Here is a 19,469-nt window from a genome sequence, read left to right as displayed (position 1 = left end):
TAAAAGAATTTATAAATGACAAATTTTCTGTACTAATTTGTCCCAATTTTATGAGATATGATCAATCAAAAATAAGTAATAGTAAGAATAAGCTAGTAATCTCCGTTTCAACCCGTCATGCAACATATTTTGCACGAAAGACGAACCGTTTGGTTAAATATATTACCCCTTAACAGAATCCAAGTTAGTTTTCTGTAAATGAAATGTCAAGATTTCTAGCCAGCTTATCAGTAACGCTCCACGTCTAATAAGTCAGATGCTAAGAAATCGTACAGATGCTACTAGCTTAATTAGAGCTATTTTGGAGCAGAAGTTGAAAGCATCGCCCTATCAAAAACCACAAACGCAAGCCGAATATTTAATCTTTTGATGGACTTTTTTTAAAGGGACCTCGATAATGGTGCAATGGTAACGATTCTACTTATTAGCCTTAGGGGTATGTGTGGGGTGTATCTTAAGCATCAGGAAGAGATATGCAATACTGAGTAATGACGGTTTCGTGTATTTAAAACATGTAAATGATAGTTCTTGCTTAGTAAGAACAAAAGGCGTTGCGGTAGTTTACCACCTCGCAGGATACTTTAGGATTAGACACCTTTTTGCCACTAGACATTGTCGTCAAAATCATTTAAAGATATTTAATTATCACTGTTATGCGTAAATTATCCTTGACATACAGTAAATAGAAACATGTAGGCCAAAAACGAAACAAAACGTACTTGCATGTTTTGTTCTGTCCATATGTTGCATAATGTATAGCCCGCCCTGGTACTTCCGTTCTCTATAGGCTTTAGAGAACCCAAACCCTAGTGACAATCGGTATAGCGTTTACATATGAATTAGCCGAATAAGCCTACATAGTTTAAAATAACTTACCTATGTCAATGTGCTGTTTGATGGTATGCCGTGTTCAGGTCCGTTAGAATATTTGCGAGTGCGGCTCGACCTGCTTTAGAATGGTCACCGGACGAGATCCAAGATGGAGGGAAGCAGAAAAGCAGCAGGCCAGGCTCTCCCGAAAGGGAGCACAACCAATGTGCCGTGTTGGGCACGACAAGATAAGGGCCCTATGATGACGTCAACAACATTCGGGACTCGTAAGGAGCGCGAGCGCGGCAAACTGGTGATGGCGCTGAATTTTCGAATTGTATCGAATTGCAGCAGCGGTATTTTATTACGCATATTGTTCGCTTGCGCCGGAGATTGATAAAGTAAACAGCTTTTATCTGACTCGATGACTACAATGAAGATGTATGATTAATGTCACAAAGTAAAATTGCTACATCTATTTTAACGTTAGGATATTTCCGCAAGGATAACTAACGGCGTGGTTATGTGAAGGCAACCAGGTCTATGCCACGCATGTTCAGAATACGTTTCATTTATTCAAATAATTATTCCCTAACATAACTACGAATCGAGTGGACGTTTGCCACCGGTTACACAAGCCATCCCTTCAAGGCTATTATTAACTTCATTCAATCATTTTAATAGTACCGGCAGTCTGTAGAACATATTACAGCCCAACGTATTTACTAAGCGTCTATGATACGTATTAAGATGATATATACATGAGGAGTGATTGATATCGTCAGAATGACCTATGTATTATGGCTAATGTACAAGCCAAGTGATTGTATATGGTTAGTAATCTAACATGATATTTTAATATGCTGAAGAACGTTGAAATATTGACGCAAAAGTTAGGAAAGGTAAGGAGAGCAGTTTGAAAAGTATACTTACAGCGCAAGCAGAATTAAGATAAGTGTACTTGCTCCTAACTGATTGCATCTGCTTTTTCTAATTAGATATGTAAACGTACTGCTTTTCAGCCTTATGCCTGTTTTAATTTTACCCTCTATATGGAATTACTGGCAAAGGCTTCAGCTTGGCGCGGCAGTGCACTGGTCAAGATCATATCCATGCGACTCACCACGTTTACAGAGAAGAGCACTGAACGCTCGTTGGTTGCTTACAACTCCAAAGACAATATCGGTTTTTGCGTTAAAAATTAGATCGTTTTAATTGTTATAGTTGGAGAAGTGCTTCAGAACTCGTCTGGTCAGAGACTAAAATCAAAACGGTACCTCATAGTTCCGGAGCAAAGTGTCTTAAAGTCTTAAACTTTTATTTAAAAATCTGTCATTGACAAGGAAACGTCTACAGAGTAAAATTATGATGCGAAAGAATGCAGTGACGTAATGAGGAAAACTTTGATATAGGCAATCTGCCTTGCCAGTCATTGTTGAAATGAAACAACTTGGGTTTCCCTGAAAAACTGCTGCAAGTTTTTCAGTGGCAGGCGATGCTTTAGAGCGAGCTCCTGCATCTAGGACACTGCTTGGCTATGCATTTTCGTATGTTGCACTTTTAGCGCTTGTCCAGAATTAGCTTTTACTGAAGTGTAATGGTTGATTGGCGGATTTCGGGAGCATAAAATACGGCCAGCCTTCATCGTTATATGTAGTTCGCGGAAAATACCGTATGACAAACAAATCAACGTTTGTTGCTGGAAAGTCGCTCTGAATGGCGCGTGCCAAACTATTTTCATAATCATAACACTGAATAAATCTATATGATAAATAATTAATGCTGCCTCAACGGTACCATTATCTAGTAAATTTCACATGTATACCACTCTAATTAACAATTATAGTAATGCTTACTATTTGGTTCTTATTTTAAACCACTATGTGATTTTGTTGTTACTTTTTAAATTACCGGGACCTGCTGATTCGAAGCTGGTTATTTTCCTGATACGACGTACATACAGAAAATAGGCCGATGCGGTTGACCTGATTCTTTTCGAGTTAGATAATATTTCCTTCGTATTCCACAGCGGTTTCTCGTATTCGCTTTTCTTCACCCCAATCTGTAAATTCGTCGTTGTAGTTTGGCAAACTTCAAGTGTGGTTTGGCGTTAAGATTATTCATCTTCATTCACCAGAAATTCATACAGATGGGTTCTAGGTTAGACTGATTCCGTGTTACCAACGAATCCTGAGTTTTCCAGTTTTTGTCGCCTTACTCCTCATAGCATGAAAAGCTTGTTTAGTAAACAATCCAAGCTCAAGTTGAGCAACGATGCTTGGAATTTCATTTTTATCCATTTAATGTAGGCTTACCACTCGCTGTTGTTCGACACCGACTTCGTTGTTTATAACCTCAACATTTTTTTCCGAAAATTCGAATATTCAACATTTTAGGAAATCTCCCTTCTCGATGGGCTTTGTTTCTAGATTTTCTGCGTTAACTTCTAATTCCTTATCTACCTTTCTTAGTTATTTGCCAATTATCAACCAACCCAGGAATGCTTTGATTTAGCTGTATTCTGATTTTATTGTGTTAGAGTTGACAAGAGTTCATTGTTTCGATCAATGTCGCCTCGTTGTTGTAAAATTAATGGGAAAGAGGCTTAAGTTGTCATACGCGTTACCGGTTTTTCTTTAGCTGGTGTTTCTGTGCACTTTTACGTGACTGTTTCAATGACCGAGGGTGCTTCTATTATAGTTCGAAAGTGTTATATTGTTCCAATATGACACGTGCAAATTGTACAGGTGGCGAGCCTGTACTTTTCATTTTTGTTTCACATTTGTAGTGCTTTAAATCGGGAGTACAATTATTTTGTGGACTATAATCGATCTAACTGATTTCCATTACTCCAGATGGTCGCCCGCCCTGGTCGAATTAACTCTTTGCAAAGTGACATAAAAAAATTTAGGCTTGTAAACACGACCATGGAAGAAGAAGGCGTAATCATCGCGTGATTCCACCGACAGCATGCCGCTGATATTTTCCCGCGTCGTACGTTTATTGTGCCTACTGACCCATTTCGTTTCCTCATGTGCCTCGCGAGAAGCACGCAGAAGAGTGTTCTGAAAATATCCCAAGTAATTCAAAGCCATATTTTAGAAACTGGCTTTGCTCCATGGAAATATGGAACCTTGAGCATCGTAACTCTCCTCAGTTTTAGAGCAGTGTAAATATATACAAATGCAGTGCAAATGTTGAAAAGCCACCGACTGATGAAATGTTTAACTAAACGTTTGCAACAAGATCATAATTAAGTTAACAACTGATTACAACATAAATGTAGTTGTTCTACGCGGTCATACACTAGTTGTAAGGCAGAAACGACTGTACTTGACGGAAGTTACCTAACAAGTTAGGTTCTGAAAAGTGTTTTACATGGCTAAACCAAAATATTTAGAGTTTTACGTCCGGTATTGCCGTTAAACATTGTTCAATCCACCAGTACGAAGCAAGTTCCTAGCGAAATCTAGAACTTTTCACATGCCTTCAAGTTGAGTATGCATAATCAAAATTAGCAATTCTAGAAGCATTTGAGATAGAAAGGATACCGAAAGAAATTCTGTTCGTGTAATTCTATATATATATATACTTTCACAAATCACGTATGCATCAATTTAATTCAGTAGTTGTTCTCTTATTATTTATTTAACGGAGCTTAATTGATACTCGTCATGAAAGTACCCTCTATCACTTTAAGCGACTACTAGCTAGGACTCTGATCTCAAAACGATTTCTAGATGCATTTTTTAACCATAAAAACCAATCGTGTCTAGATTCATTTGTATCATATATCAGCATGAAATTCGACCTTTTTCAGTTCTTTAAATATAGTTCATTTATTTTCAATAGAGGTATGCATCATTATATATAGTTTTCATTCATTTGGCGCCACTTGTTTATTCCGCTGTTGTAAAGGTATGTAGCATATGAACGTAATTTGGACATGTAAAGCTCTGAACAATTTTTCTAGTAAGGAATGTAAAAAAAACACTTTGTAAAAAACATTAGCATGTGGGAACAATATCTGATGATTATGGTGGATGATTTTTGCGCTGTGAGGTCGAGCGTCGTCGTGCAATAAATTAGTTTTGTTCAATAAGCCCGCTTGTTTATTGCATGGTTTGTTTTTTGTCTCTTTCAGTTGTTGATAACACTTCGGACTTACCAGTAAGCCAAGACTCAAAATTGTATTGAACAACTGTTTTAGATTACCTAGTAGGCACCACATGTCGCTTCAATTATATCCATTCACTCATGTTACGGGCTAAGATTATTGCAGAAGAGTCATTTTCACCATAAATTACAATTCAATGGAACAACGCATCACTGCTATAGGGTGAGAATGAGGAGAAATAAGCATTTCTATGCCTTTATTTTAAATCCACGATAAAATCATGCGGCACTCATTTGTCCATATTTATTACTTTAATAACATGACCGAAGGAAACAAGTACAGTACACATACATACACGAAATCTGAATATCAATACCCTTGAATTTTGAGATACGATTACTTCCGCTATTTCGTTCTCCACGTTCTTATAAGACCTTCCACAAAATTCATTTATGAGTCCAAAGCTTCCTCTATGAAATCCTTTACTTTAGACTAACAGCTCACTGTGCTTCTAACAGATATCTCACTGAATGCAAGGTCCAATACGCGAGCTGTCTCCGTCACCCTAGTTCCAAGGTGCAACTCATATCCGTTTAACTACATTAAACCCATATCAAACCATTTGAATTATCTGATCTTCCATGGCTTTCTACAACTCGCCTGTTAAAAGCCTGAGGAACCACAATTAAGCGCTCGGTCTCAGATTCTGAAGAATACAATTGCACTTCGAAAGAAAGAGAAGTGTAGTGAAACGTAAAACCATTATAAAATAGCTGCATTTTGAAATGTAGGTTAACTTTAGTTTAGATGCTTAACCCACATATGTCTACTCGGTGAAAGTGCTATTGAAAATTATAATACACATTTGTTGACGATGTGTTGGCCATTGTGATGCGGGTGGCAAACATACACACATCAAAAAAAGAAACTCCCAGACACTTATGTGCTGCGTACGCTCTGCTGCGCGCAAATAAAAACGTCTCTACTTGTCTTATTTTCTAACTCAACATGGTACATGAAAAATAAAACCCTGTAAACTTTCTAAGGTTATAGCTGATTAGACTCGATACAAATACTAAATGTATAGACCCGACTAATACAGATAAGATAAACTCACGGTTGAAGTGACGGAAAAGTAAAAAAAGAACTAGAAGTCTCAGATCTGTTGATGTGTAGTCCTCCTAAACTAGGAAAAGAGTAGAAAAGGGGAAAGCATGACAGAAATTTGAATGTATACTAAAAGTGCAGGTGCGAAGCATATGGACTAGCTCGTGAAAAGTGACGAGCATATTCTAAGACACCACCTATTTTAAAAGCCCGAGGAAAAGAGGAAGATCTCTTAATAGAGGAAAAATGTTAGCAATGCCAGCTGAAAGGAGGCATGTAAAGGATGCGTGGCTACGATGTCCAACGCACGTACTTTAGGGCTCCCATAGCAGTGTTCTTTCGAGGGCCACAAACTGTGAGGTATTTCTAGCTGAAGTTCGGTGAACGGAAAATATTATTTTGAAATGCTAATTATCTAACGGTATGAACCTTCTCCTCATCAGAAACCATGATATAATAGCGCACCAGGCTGAATTTTTACAGACACCAGTGGTTTAACGAAGACCGGCCTGTCACGTCTCCCGTTGTCGACTATGTATTAAAGGATCTCTCGGAACTAACTCAGTAGCAATGTTTAAAATGGCTCTAAAAATGTTGTTCAAATCTATTGTTATAAAAAGAAATGAATAATTAATTAATCACATTTTATTTATTCATCGTTGCTAGTAGAAGTCAAACAGTTTATTTTCGCTTCAACAACGCTTGATTACAAGATCAGAGTGAAAAAAAAGGACCATTAAACCATTCTTCTTCATGGTATTATAGAGCAACAAACAGCATGACATTTATGACAATTTTCCCCACATCTGAAGCACTTATACTCGTCGTCAAGCTCGTGGAAGTCGAATTGCTAGCAGAGTTTATAATAGAAACCATGCACAGCAAAGCGGGTCACCGCATGATACGACTCGAATAAGTCGACTTTTCGTTCGCATCCCCTCATCGCCATGAATAAATATCCTCATTAATCATCGTAAACCTTTGTTCTCATTTTCTTTAGTTAGTCTTAAAGGCTTCTGGAGATAAGGTGACGATGAAGATTTTAGGACAGTAGCAGCGAGTTGGCAAGGAAATACGTAAGGAAGTTACGGATCGTTATCTGTAATCTCAGTGTTCTCTTGTGGGAGGCTTTGGCGCAACTGTAAGGGCCTCTCAAGCGATGCGTGTCCCATACGTTACGATCTGAGTTATCTTAAAATTGAACAAGCTACGAAGTAGCTGCGAGGGAGAAACGATAAAATAATTCGATCGCCTATGCGACCGGAATTAGCTTCCTACATCTTTCGGAAACGTGTGCGGTAAAACCTCTGCCATTGACGGAGATAAGCAATTCTAAATACGGGAATCGACCAGTATAAGCAAAAGGTGACCCGGCGAGATATAAGGTGCCAATGGCTGCCATTCTGCTTTCCTTTCTGAACTTCATCGCCTTGGCCTTGTTCGATTTATCATCAATCCCAACCTTGCAACCGTCACATGGAGCCAGGCTAAAATGTGCTGCTCCTGAAAACCGTTTAAATCGTATGTCACTAAGCCTTCTGCATACAGAATGGTTTCTTCAGCCCTCTTATCTTATCATGGAGGCTCTTTAGCAAAATTGAAAATGATCAGTCAATCAATTCCACTTATTTACCTCAGTCAAGTGGCGCTTAAAGTGCATACATATATGCTTATAACAATTTGTCATACCTAATTTTATATGATTTATGATATTCTACATATGACGGCTTCATTAACTCTCGATGTTTCGCAAATTTTCGATGCCATTTACCACGATTTCTTGAAGGGCTAGAGTTGACGACAGGCTGAGAGGCAAACAGTGGCGTCGTCGCCAGGAGGTGGACGTACCTGTTATAGGTTGTCCGACATAACCCCAAAACTCTTTTAGGAAACTAAGGCTTCAACCGCTTTAGATGTTCCATATTCACCACTGTGAGATCATTCCAGATTGAACTCCTTCGTGAGCTTTGAGGACGAAAAGTCGCAAAGCAGTTGAAAGGGCAGAGATTTAGTAGTGAAGACGAAGCTTTTCTGCATCCTTCCGTAATATGCTATGAGAAAGCTGGCCATTATACGAACTCAGTTAGCTACCCAAGGTGGATTGACCGATCAACATACGTCAATGGTTGGCCTTAGAAATATACCGTGTCATGAGCCACAGCTCTGTCACCTCCCGTAAATTTCATTGCCTCGGTTTTAATGAGGTCGGTGATCAGTTCCAAATCTGAGGCGGTGGAATGTAACCCGGCTAGGGCCTGTTGCTTCTAAGAACAATTAGTTCCATAAGTAACTAAAATGTCTGCATTGAGGAGAACCTTTATTGTATTTCAGGGCCCATGTATCTTGTGTTGAGTACATTCACAAAAATTCCGACGTTAACGAAAATGTTTTGGAGCAAAGTCGAAAGCAGCTTTGAGGTCTACCTTCCTACGATACGAGGAAAGGTGTATCGCCGAAAGCTATTTAAAATTCGATTGGTATCTGCAAGTATGCTGTATCCATCGAATGCTCTTTCCGGATTATATGCTGCTTCTTGGGTATTGAACTCCCATTATCCAAGAACACGTTTAGTCTTCGTATAAGAAGATAAGAGGGAAATTGATAGCAGACATTTTTCTTCGCAGTCATGCGCCAGGACGTCAATTGGCTTGGGTCGCCTCTGTTTATAAAGTAAGCGTTGCATCCCGTCGATGTGGAAGAAGCACTCCGACAGGAAAATATTTGTTGAATAAAGCTCTCCAGTAGAGCGCCAGTTGCACGGCGGCCCTGAAATGTTGACTACAAACTCTGCTCGATCTCTTCTATCCTCCCATCGTTTAATTGCCAGCTTTTTCATAGCATAGTACAGAAAAATGCAGAAAAGTCATAATAGCTTCGTTTTTAATACTAAATCCCTTCCTTTTCAATTACTTTGTGACTTCTCGCCTTCAATGTCGCACCAGCTACCGCTCACAAAGAATCGTAGATTCTCAAACGTCTGAGTCACTTTCAGGATAGAAAACTTTTGGCCTGGTCTTTTAGGTTAGCCCCTTGTCGATTTGCACCATCATCGTTCGACCCCCTGAAATAAGGTGTCGCTAGATGAAAACATTTTAGCGACGTGGTCGGTGAGCACTAACGAGGCGATGGGACACGATGAAGGCTTGCCGGGGCCAAGCCATCTGTATAGCTGAGGCTCGGCTTCGTTCAAAAGTGTAGCGTCCTGCTTTTCTACGTTTTTCTTGCATTGGGTGGCATATGTCTATTAACGTTGGGGTCAGCGGCTTTGTTGCCGGGTGTAATATTGCCAGTAGCATAAAGATACCGTAAGCACGGTCGACCATCCTGGGGTGGGCCAACAAAGATTGCATGATGTCGACAAGAGGACGTGAACAAACCTCAGTATCAATCGAGCTTGCACTAGAAGGATTTTATGAGCCCGTTCTAAAAGTTTCTTCAAGTCAAATTCACGCGATAAAGTTTATCTTTCCGGACAAGCAAAGGTCTTGGAGTCTAATCTGATATGAATGTATGCCTGAAGCTGTTCCCTCCGCAGAGCGAACGATTCTTTCCGACGTATTTAATTTTATTCCAGCTCGTCTTTGTTGCGAAGATATCTATGTCAAAACTTACTGCAGAACCGATAAACTTTGGAACCTTGCCGGGGTTGACTATCCAGAAATGATGCTCAATCAGTGTGTCTCGCAGAGTAAACGTTCGGCCCCAGGTGGACTGATTTAGACGTATATTGAAATCTTTTGCCAAGATGTTGATGGTACTGGAAGTAGAGTCCAGCACGGCTTGTAAGTTCCCGACCAGCTTTTCTATGAAGGTTAAGTGCACTTCTTCTTACATGGTCGCGCATACAGCGGCACAAGCGGTATTCTGGATCGACACAATGCCGTTACAGTGTCCTCCACAATCCGTATGATAAAATCTCTAGTTTCATGGTCGCAAAACGTTAGGACTTTGCCACTGGACAACAGCGGCCCGTTTCATTCTGCGCAAAGAAGTAGAATATAGGAATAGATCCCGGTAAGTCGAATGAGCTAATTGCTCAGATTTTCGTAACCCAGACCTGCCTGTGTCGAAGGGAGAGCTCGACGATTCCATCGTTGATTGTTCTCCTGTATTCCTATAGAATTGCAACATAAAAGTCGAACTCGTTTATAAGGGCTTCTGCCTTGACCAGCGTTGCCCCTGTGCGCCCAGTCGAAGGCTGCCTTAGAATCGACGATTAATGCATACGATGGCGCGCGGCGTGGCCAGTACCCGTTTGATGCCAGCCATCTGTACTCTGCACGCTATTTCGGTGGAGCTTTTTTTCTAGAATTCATGTCATTATATGGCAATACAGTACACGCTTTTGAAGCAAATATTCGGTCTTTTGCGCACAGCGCAGTCCTCGTGGTAGCTCAGCAGGTAACGTCCTTGTCTGCTAGACTTCTAGATTCGCACTTAAACACGTGGTAGTCTAGGTGTGAATCCTGGCGTAGAAGCACTTCGCTTCGTGCTAGAGGCCAGCTCTCTGAAGTAATGCGGTTTAAATACCGGCTGTAAAAACAAAAAAGACACAGAGCAGTTCATAATAAATACTTTTCTTTGCTAAGCTTGCCATAATGGCAGCCGATCGGGTCTCCCTTTTCTAGGAATTACAAGTAATGTAATATTTCTCCGCTGTTCTAAGAGGTTCTCAGTATGAAAGTACTTTATTGAATACTTCCGTCCAACACAGTGCAGGAACAAAAGTACGCTTGTCTGGATCGGCGGTTTTTTGTTCTTAAATTTCCAAACCTTTACACAAGTATTCGCACTGTGAACATTTACTGACGGATATCACGTTGGATTAAGATCATTTTTATCATGCCCGACAAAAAAAAGGCACTCCACGAAGTATTGTATCTCATGACGTAAACATGTCGGAGAATTGATTGCTGACGGTCAAGGAGCTAATCCGGCAAGCTGTCGAGCCGCGTTGGCCACTTGAATATCCACGTTCTGCATCAGGAATCAGCCTGGCCTCAAGGTACCTTTGCCGTTGTGACGCACACATTTTTCGATAGATTTTATTAAAAACGCAGGCTAAAGGGTAGATCTCGGGTTGTATTTTGGCCAAAAGCCTTACAATCCATCTGGATCTTCGAAGCAGGGCAACAAGTGTTGTCAAATCACAGTCTGTGCTTCCCTTGGGGACGAAGTGGCTTTACGAGAGACTGGAACGTTTCCCCCTAGATACTGCGCATAAATTTCGGTATTCACTTCATCAGGCACTGGGAGAACTTCGCGAGCGAGTTGTAAAGGCTTATTTACATCTAGACAATTTTTGTTACTAAAATAATATTATCAGAAATTAGCTACTTGCATTTTAATAACAAAAATGATTTGGTGTAAAATGTCTTGATATGTATGTATATTTCTGTAATAATAATAGGAAAGAGAACTAACGTGCTGCTTATATGCAGTTTACCAATGAGCCACAGTTCAATTTAGCTTGGCAACTTCTAATTACCTCCCTCAAACGATCTTTACTGCACGAACTCAAACTCCGATTTTTTTGAAACACATTTACATTCACCCACTTCCTTTTCGCTCGGATTAACGGCGCACTAAGGGACTTTTGAACATTTCGAAATCAGTTTTTGGTTATTGGCCCAAAAATATGTATTAATTGATTTCATTACTATCAAGGAATATCATTACTACACGTTGCGATGCTCCACTTACTTATTCAATTGATGAATACTCTTTAACAAAACATTATTTTACTGTCGTACATAAACACTAATGTCATTAAGGCAACGTACCTTCCCGATCAACTTTCGTGCTTCTTTTTACGACACCAAAACAGCGACCTGATGGTAAAAAGTTTATTATTGCATGAGCATGCATGAGTATATGAATCATAAATGCGGTGTACTATTTAAAAATCATTCTAATCACTTGTAGCGAAAAAAATGCATTTTCTCCGGTAGTATTTACTTTGTGTATCGGGTCGCAGCAAGAGGCAACATGCGGTGAGGCCAAATAGCTTTAAGTATAGTTAAGGCTGAACTAAGGCAAGGCAGCAAAGAGTACAGCGGCGAGATTAGAAGTCATAGTAGAAGCCATGTATGTCAATGAATGTACAAGGGATTGCATCGCCACTAATTGCTCTAGAAGTGGGAATTGGAGTAGGAACTGAAAACGTATGACGTGCGCTAATACTGTTTTAATAAATGGTCCCACGGGCTCGTTTATAAACACCTTTCGGATTCATTAAAAAACTGGTTGAAATTGGTAATCTAATAACTACTTACGCTCAAATATTTCTTGAAAATGTTTTGAGAAGATTTTCCGGTACACATGTCATTCGAAAGGCCGACACCGCGATCCCATGATCCATGGAAGACTAGCGCTCGATTACCAAAAGTACCGGTGCATCGGTCTAAGTGGACAAACAAACCGTTTGCTCGCAAGATCGCACTTAATTCCATTTGGTTCGAAAATTCAGAACGCTAAGAGTCAAAATAATTCGACTTCACTTAAATGAGACGTTCAGACCTAACATAGTTATATCTATATATGACTGTATCTATACAATGTAACTTCACATGCACGAGCAGCAGTCTGTATGAGTTTCACACTGCTTAATTAGCTTATGGTATAGCAAACCCGTTACATTCCAGCAGATTCTCTAAAGTGCCTATATAGGCTTCTCCGAATTTTAGCCATTCTTTTATGTGGTAAAACATCGCTTTTCATCCACGGGGAATGGCAACATAATATGTTTTTCTCCCATGTGGACAATACCATGCGGTGTTCGGACGGTTGGCAATGGCGTATTCACTGAACCCACGAAGAACCCACCTCCCTGTCTTCAAGAGCGCACGCAGGCGGTTCATAGCAATGCAACGGCTGACACTTAAATTGTACATAGCTTATTTCTTTCCAATCTCATATTCCATTCTCGCCGTCCTAGTTACACTATCTCCAGCGGAAAAGTAGTCAAAAATACACGCTCAAACTATATATCTTCACTAAAAACTTAGTCCTTTCTTAAAAAACTGTGTGCAACACATGTCTCGTGACGGCTTATAAAAAGCTCTGGCAAGCTGTATTGCCCGATGAAGACAACGCTAGTACTTTTCGTTCAAAGACTTCTTATGTCTTCATGGTGGAATGGAAACTGCAGGCACGTCTAGGTACTGGCGCGCTTTTCGTTCACTGGGCGCCCGGCAACTGCGCTGCTTTGTTAGGCTCAAGCAATCTTTTTAAATATAAACGCAGTTGACCTTTGGTATATTGTACATAGCAAAACTTTTCAAGCGAAACACATTGCTGGAATGAATTTATGTACAACTGCTATGCGTGGAAAAGGTGTAGATTATTTTACAAGATGCTACAAGAACTTAATGCTATGCAGTCTCTATTTTCTGTATCACATATCCTCCTTTGCTATGTATACTAATTTATGTTATTTGCATTATGTACACAGCAGTTATTCGATTAAAGTAATTCTATTTAACTAAAAGAGTAAGTTTATTAACAACGTTTATCCCATTGCAGTTACATTGCTCCACGTATCACGATCTCCCATTGAAATCTTCCGAGTTCCTTTTTACAGTTATCGCATTAGCTTATCGTACTATTTGGTTCGTACCGCATCCTAGTATCTTTGTAGGAATCCGGTTGTGGTTGTTCCGAGACTTTGGAAGAGTAATCATATTTCCTTAATGTAGTCTGACTCTATGTCAGTGATCTTGCCACTTTAGCGCAGTTGTTTTGCTCTCCCGTTCCGGTGATTGGTTACCCTGCTGGAATAATTCAGCTTTAACACTGAAATGTCCTAGAAACCTCATTATTTTGACACAACTAATTCGTCTATTCATTGCGTGAAGATTACTATTTGAAGAAACTGGATTCAAAATGTGCCAGTATAAACCCAAATAAATTTTACTTCATTTGTACAAGCAAATTAACCCCAAGCCATACACGCGGCCCCGGTCTTACCTTACTTAGTCCAGACTCTGCACTTGTCTATAGTTACTCCCTGGTGCCTATTGTAAAACTGCTTCATTCTCTATGTTCTGTTGCATTTATCCTGTTTCCCCACTTCAATTATTCTATCCCCCAACTTTCACAACGATATATTTTATTAATTATGTATTGCTCCGGCAAAAAATACAATATTCCCTTCAACAGTGAAACACAAAAATTGAAAATTCAATGTTCTGTGTATCTTGCGAAGCCAAAAACAGCACGCTACTTTCCAACATAAATCTTTGAAATATTCTTGACGGTTGTTGTAGAAATCTCAACAAAGTAAACTTGGTCAAATTACCATTATACTCCATGGCGAAAAGAAAATCGCTTCCGAAAAAAAGCAGAAAATTGAAGAATACGAACCTTATACCAAAGTAGCTCAGATTTTATCAATCATCATGTAAACGAAATTACTTTTACGTCGTAGGGGTAAGTAAAACTGCTCATAGGTATACAATTAGAAAATGTGGTTTATATGCCGACATGATACATGTCATCTAATTATAAATCATTTTGGCAAAAACCACCGTTTTAGCGCTCTGTGTAAAGAACTAATGCTCTGGCTACATTGGAGAGCTTGAAAAATAAGTCACTTTTTAATATAAAGCTTTAAGATGCTTTTAACGGTTGTCCAGCGGACCGCTAAAAGGGATCAATTTACCCAAATGGGTACTACGCTTTGTGGAAAAAGAAATTTCCTCTGAAAGAAGTATTTATCCGATCGCCAGAATCTCTTACGACTTATCAGAATGGATCGACTCTATGATTCCAGAAGAGATTTACTCAAAGCATTAACTCAGCGGGGGCAGTTTGGGACAGACCAGCCGACAGACGAACATGCGTTATAGTAATATCTGCTCACTACTTTATTCTATTATTTATGCAGTTTTAGTTGCACAACGAATAGATTACGTCTGATTACAAGGCCGACAAGTTAGGAAGCGGAGCACAGCAGGCATCTCACGGTTTCCTTAGTAGTGTACAACGAGGCTCCTGATTTAAAGTTTGTCAGATACTCGAGCTAATAACGTTACAGTTTCAACGCTATTTTTTGGAGACTTTGTTCTGAGCCCGTTTTGCCATTGAAGAATTTAAGTAATCTATTAGGTTGAGCGCAAGTACTTTTGGTTTGTTTTTAATCTCCTATTTTTTGTTCAGCCCTCCCTCTTTTGTCTGCTTCTATATACCATTGAAAATTGCTATTTCTCTTTTATAGGCCCGTTATTAGGGAATTGTATGCCTAGTTCAGGTTCCAAATATGGGGAACCAAGGTCAAAAAAACTGCATTCTTGACATATACTCAAAAATAGGTCAAACGGCTGCTGAAGCAGCCGGGATATTTGTTTCGTGTGCAACAGGACTATAACTGGAAGGAACACTCGAACTGCAAAAAAAACCCGGTAGAAGAGGAAAAGTCATCTTTCCCCATGAGAATGCCAGGCGGAACATCTTCTTAACTTAATAGCTTAGTTAAAAGATGGGTGAAGGTTGGGGAGACTAACGGCAAATACAAAAGAAAAATAATACAACTGGACATTATAAATTGACCACGCGTTTTTACGTCGTCTTTTTTTATTTCGGTTTATTTTAGTAGGTACGCTAAAGTCCCTTAGAGAAAAGCGTACATATGATCGGCTCGGTCTTACTTTTAGATGATCTTTAGATAAAATTCTATCTGCTTAGATCTCAATAACCTTAGAGCGCGATTCGGATCAGACAGATACTCAGTTTAATAGTATAGATGTATTAGATCCGATATATATAGACAGATGTATACTAAATATTTGTCATAATAATTGTTTTCCATCTAACGAAAGATTCAGTTTCTGTCTGAATCGATTATTGATGTATTCGGCGTTACTCCCAGACTTTCTCCTGTATCTCAACCAATTTACATATTTCATCTCGCGAGAAATTTTCAGCTTTGGTGTTCGAGAATCCGTCCAGCCACCCGGTAGTCCGCTGGTGTAAAACTGAGAATATAGTGGGTGCGAAACGCCTCTGACTCGAACTCTTGCTGGGAGACTTCAACAACTTTTGCTACGTGTGATTTGCCCTTATCGTGGAAAATAATGGCTTCACTTTATCTATAGAGTCTTTTTTCTTAGATAATCTCGCTCAACTGATGCAACTGGCCATATGCAGATCTCTATTGATTGACTTAGTTACTAATATCCCATGCATGAAACCCTTTCAATCCCTTCAAGCGCAAATCATGGCCGTTTTAGGATGACTTTCGTCTGGGTGTATCTCTCGGATCTCCCTACTCTCTTTTTTGCTTCATATCGATATTTCTTGTGATTCGTAATAATTCTGTATCTAAATAGCTTTGTTTTTTGTGTCGAGCGATATATTATGAGATATAGAGGAGAGGACACACAGGACACCTTTTCACGCACTTCACCCAGTCTGTGGAAGGCCCAAGCGCTTAATTTTTGATCAGATTCCAAAATATCTCACAGTAATTGAATTTTCGTGGTTTTTCTTCTTAACTAATTGACACGTTGTTTACTGTTCGAAGGCGTCGTTGAACTTAAATGGTCCATCGGGGTAGAATACGTCCTCTAGATCCAAGACGCCATCCTTCGACTTAACAAATGCGTTCGATCAGTCTTTTCAACTACTTGGTGTACGTACTGCAGATATTCCGGACTACTCCAGTAGCTTTTTGATTTCGATAAAAACTGAAATATTGAAAATGCAGTTGTTTTCCATTAGGAATGTTCATTTGTGGAGCATGAGCTTAAAATAAGACCCTGTCTCTGTACAGTGAAATTACAACGGACTTACGGATAAACGAGAGAACCGAATGAGTGAAGCAAATATCCCAAAGTATTCTCGAAGTTTTATGTAGGCAGATAAGTAAAGATGGTAAATCATTCTTTTTTTATTCTTTTAGCGGCTTAACGCCAGTCTTCAGCGCGAACTGTGGCATATTTCTTCAAAAATCTCGAAAAGTGGGCTACATTTTTCATTTGACTACTGAACCAATTAATAACTATTTTCGCCCTATAAAACTTGAACTATTACTCTAAATCATCATAATAGTTCCAATCTTGGAGTTATGCCAATCCTATAAGAACTTCTTTTAGGGAGGGTAGAGGTAAGAGAAACCATACTTTACTAATAGAACAGTCACCTAAGACCATAAAACATTCAGCCACTAAAATGTAGTCAACCGTGTATTTGTGATTTGGGTTGGAGCTAATTCCAGTACTACGCTAGGTATTAGAATTACTTATTAGATAGACTATAATAAATGTACAATGTTAACAACAAAGCAAATTATAGAAATTTAAATTCCTTTCAATTCCTTAAATGTATAAAGCTCAATCTGATCAAAATATTTAGTCTTACTGCTCCCCAGTGGTGCAATTCGACCAGGCATATCCTGGTGCCTATCCAGTGTCAGATTGAATCAGAACAATCTTTTAATACCTAGAGACCAATACATGCTTTGGCAGGCCCGTATAAACGTATTCCATTGCCCACATTTCAAAGAATAAATTTTCTCATGCATACAAGTATGTCATTTGCAGATTTTGTTGGGATTTACGAAAGCTCATATTACATGACAGGTTAGATCGGCTGGCCTTACTGGGCCAAGCAAAAATCAAGTGCAATAAGACCTGTGCTGCTATCTAAACTGCGCCATCGCCGAGTAGTTTGGGAAATAGCTTCCTATCAGACATTATGTAAACATATTGTCTGGTCAGCGCCACTCATTTTAGTACTCTCTGGAATCCCCATATTTAATTCAGACTTAGAGACGCACATCTACGTTTTTGATTGTTCATTAGGAATGTTATAAACACAAGTCTCTACTCAATGTATAAGTCGGGTTTCCACAATATAGCATAGCCACTCTCAAGGTTCACTCCTTGAAGCACTCTTTGCTTAGTGTCAGCCAAGCGAAAACCTTTAACACAGTCCTGTCAGCTACAGCAGATGTTACACTAAATTATAAGAATATAACATGTTCAATATGAGTTACCAAGTGTATTCCCGGGAAAAGAAGATAGCCTGAAAATGCTAGAGGACCTCCGGGAATGCCAGATATAGCAAGTGAGATAACTGTCAGTTCTGGAGAAATCTGCAACATTCATTACTGATGAAACAACAGTATGGAAAGGGCTCGCAAGGGCTGTTGGAACAGACAACATAGCTAAAATGGGAATAAGCAAGGGAACAAAAGGTGCCTGAGTTGAATACTAAAGGCGTAAAGCAATTTTATAAAAAAGACATAAGAACTAAAGAGAACTGTTTTAGGATTTTTTAAAGGAAGTGGAAGAGTATTCGCGGGCGAAATCCTATAAGTAAATCGTTACTTTGCTAAGCGTAAGTGATATGAACATCAAACAACCAGCACGAAGACGTGATTGCGTGGGTAAAATGTAAAAGAAGCAGATAGAAGAGGTACGCAAGCTTCAAGTTATATTTGTGAATGACGATTCTCCACATTCACACAAAGTACAATCTCACTTAGACGACAAATCGATGAGCGATGAAATCGCGCAGCAGTTTCAACTGGTTATTGACGATGCTATTAGATTCTCTGACCATGCTATGTACTACCAAGCTCAGACATCAAACACGGAGTTGTCGACTGGCAAAGGTATCGTGAAAAAATTGGGGCCAGCTCCTGTGAGCGGTAAGGCATCTTAAATTCGATGATACAAGCGAAGCAATAAGGAACTATCAAGGTTAGGTTACAGGCGAAAGTTTCCGCCCTCGATGTTCACCTATCTAGTCTAACAAACGTATTGAAACTGCATATCGGGTGGATGAAATTCTGTTTTCTTGCAAATAATGTCAATTTGGAGCTAAAGAAACTATAGGTGGCAGACTAAGATGCAACTATCTCGAAAGAAAATTTAGGATAACAGCATGCATCGGAGATATTAACACATCAGATTCTCATGGGTAAAGGTGTCGGCTGACTGAAGTAAGTCGAATTCCAGGATCCGTACGACAAAACTTTTTTCGGAAATTTCTCTAGCACACCCAACATCCTATATGTTACGGCCATTTTTACATTACATACACTTTACGCTTTCTAATCTCCTCTACAATCACTGAAGTCATGTTCAGATCAAATAGATTAAGCGCATACTCAACCCGCTTCTCTTTGACGCGAACCTGTTTTAACAGTTTCGAGTATATGTTGAAAGGCGTGTAAGGTGTCGGTCATACAGCCGACGCGCACGTGCCAATAGACTCTTACGTTATCGGTGGAATGACAATCTGAGGCCGATCCGAGACGACTGCGGTCGTCGACAGAAAGATTTATATGGCTTAAAGCTCACTACTCGCCTGACCTGTCCCCATTCTGAAGAATGAATACGAAGAAGCATGCAAGAAATTTAAAAGAGATTTACAAGAGCAAGGGAGGTTATAGGAAACTATTCCGTAAAGTAATGGAAACGATTTCGTA

General features: G+C 39.5%; 1 protein-coding gene across 2 annotated transcripts in view; it reads right to left on the bottom strand.

Moving 5' to 3' along the window:
* Positions 1-1,048, bottom strand: part of 7B2 (Secretogranin_V domain-containing protein 7B2) — a 37,676-nt gene extending 36,628 nt beyond the window's left edge. Inside the window, exon 1 of one of the 2 annotated variants that reach the window (XM_022831923.2) lies at positions 877-1,048. The gene's annotated coding sequence lies outside the window, so the exon portion shown is untranslated. The remainder of the gene's footprint in view (positions 1-876) is intronic. The other variant, XM_022831922.2, reaches the window with a different exon arrangement.
* Positions 1,049-19,469: the final 18,421 nt, after the last annotated feature.

Source organism: Varroa jacobsoni, unplaced genomic scaffold, assembly GCF_002532875.2.
Source record: "Varroa jacobsoni isolate VJ856 unplaced genomic scaffold, vjacob_1.0 scaffold_358, whole genome shotgun sequence".
In the NCBI taxonomy this organism is placed as follows: domain Eukaryota; kingdom Metazoa; phylum Arthropoda; class Arachnida; order Mesostigmata; family Varroidae; genus Varroa; species Varroa jacobsoni.
Note: the sequence above shows the minus strand (reverse complement) of the source record. Positions and strands in the feature narration are given on the sequence as shown.